Genomic DNA, 2,232 nt, shown 5'->3' with positions numbered 1-2,232 from the left:
TTATATCCTATATCCCTACTAAGGTCTACTAAAATTTTGTAGAAAGAAGATCTGTATCGAATAAAGTCCTCAAAAGTTTGTACAGTAAAGTCATGTATCCGTCGAAAGTCTTTCATTGAGTAAAAATATAATAAATCAAATCAATAATTAAAATGGCATGTTTAATATTTACACAATTAAAATTTTCTCAAAGCTGTCGACGTGCTTCCGCTTGAAAATACTCTACACGTTTCATGTTTTGATGCACTTCTACGCTCATTTATACTTATGAAAGTATAACATTTCAATAATGCATATTGTATATCAGTCAGCTTCATGAGCTCTGGTTTTGTACGAAACGCGTCGTCGGCAATGGATGTGGTAGAAATAGAAAGATTCAAATGTTATTATACACATTGCTTCACAGAAAAACCCTCAGGGGTCGAATAAAAAATATTGTGGTTCAAAATACAATAAGTCTAAACTATTGTCTTATGACAAAATACAATTGAATCTGTATTTAACAAGAAGAAACCGGAATGTTAATAACATGGAATCCATAAATGGAGTAACAGAATTCCGTTTAAATATTAGTTATGACGTCAGTTTTATAAACAAAACTGGGTCTTAGCTATGGGCTTCCCTCCTCCCCAATTAGTAGCGTATACAAGTCCGTTTTCAGATAAAATATTTTGAAGAAAATTTATTTATAATATAAAAAACAAACAAACGGAAGTTTGGTTACGATACGTTGATGATAAATTTCATGTTTGGCGACATGGAAATGACAGTCTATCAAATGTAAATATCTGTAAATATCATTTTCACTTATGGAGTAGAACCTGAAAATTGTTTCCACTTTTCAGATTTTATTAGGTAAACATGTATTTCCTTTATGCATTCCTATCCTTCGTATAAAAACAAATTTTTTTTAGTTAAATCTCAACCCTGCAAAGACTGACTACGAAATCTGATTTAAAAGTTACACGAATGCCAAGAATTATTTATTAATTCAGAATATAATACGATTTGAAAAAGTATTATTTTCTGCTTTTATAAACAAAGTTAAGAACCAAAAATATATATATAAGAAAGTGAACATTTATTGAGATTATTATAACTTGAAAAGCTTCGTTTAATAACTGAAGGTTCTTAGAGCTATTTATTTAACACTAAGAACCTAAGCCTAGTATGGAGACATAAGATAATTATCTGGAATGGAAAACTCGTTTTTTTCTAACTATATTATTAAACATAAAGTAGTGTATTCTTCTAATTCAGTGTTAGATAACGAGATTTTAGAGGCACGTAACAGCCATTACTAACGCAATTTACTAGTTTAATTCACTAATATTAATCGGAATGAACATTTACATTAATAGAGTATATGTTTTATTCAGTGTTGGAGAAATATTTTAAAGGCACATTCTCAGACAAAAGAAACGAAATTGTGACTGACCGTCAACAGCTAAGATCTAATCTTTGGCAAACTATCACCGACTGTAAACAATTAATAGCTAATCTTTGACAAACTATCACCGACTGTAAACAATTAATAGATAATCTTTGACAAACTATCACCGACTGTAAACAATTAACAGCTAATCTTTGGCAAACTATCACCGACTGTAAACAATTAATAGCTAATCTTTGACAAACTATCACCGACTGTAAACAATTAACAGCTAATCTTTGACAAACTATCACCGACTGTAAACAATTAACAGCTAATCTTTGACAAACTATTACCGACTGTAAACAATTAACAGCTAATCTTTGGCAAACTATCACAGACTGTAAACAATTAACAGCTAATCTTTGACAAGATATCACTGACTGTAAACAATTAATAGCTAATCCTTGACACGCCATCACTGACTGTAAACAATTAACAGCTAATCTTTGGAAACCTATCACCGACTGTCAACAAATAACAGCTAATCTTAGACAAGCTATCACTGACTGTAAACAATTAATAGCTAATCCTTGACACGCCATCACTGACTGTAAACAATTAACAGCTAATCTTTGGAAACCTATCACCGACTGTCAACAAATAACAGCTAATCTTAGACAAGCTATCACTGACTGTAAACAATTAATAGCTAATCCTTGACACGCCATCACTGACTGTAAACAATTAACAGCTAATCTTTGGAAACCTATCACCGACTGTCAACAAATAACAGCTAATCTTAGACAAGCTATCACTGACTGTAAACAATTAATAGCTAATCATTGACTGTAAACAAT

Source organism: Limulus polyphemus, unplaced genomic scaffold (genome assembly GCF_000517525.1).
Source record: "Limulus polyphemus unplaced genomic scaffold, Limulus_polyphemus-2.1.2 Scaffold7531, whole genome shotgun sequence".
NCBI classification, from domain to species: Eukaryota; Metazoa; Arthropoda; class Merostomata; order Xiphosura; family Limulidae; genus Limulus; species Limulus polyphemus.
Note: the sequence above shows the minus strand (reverse complement) of the source record.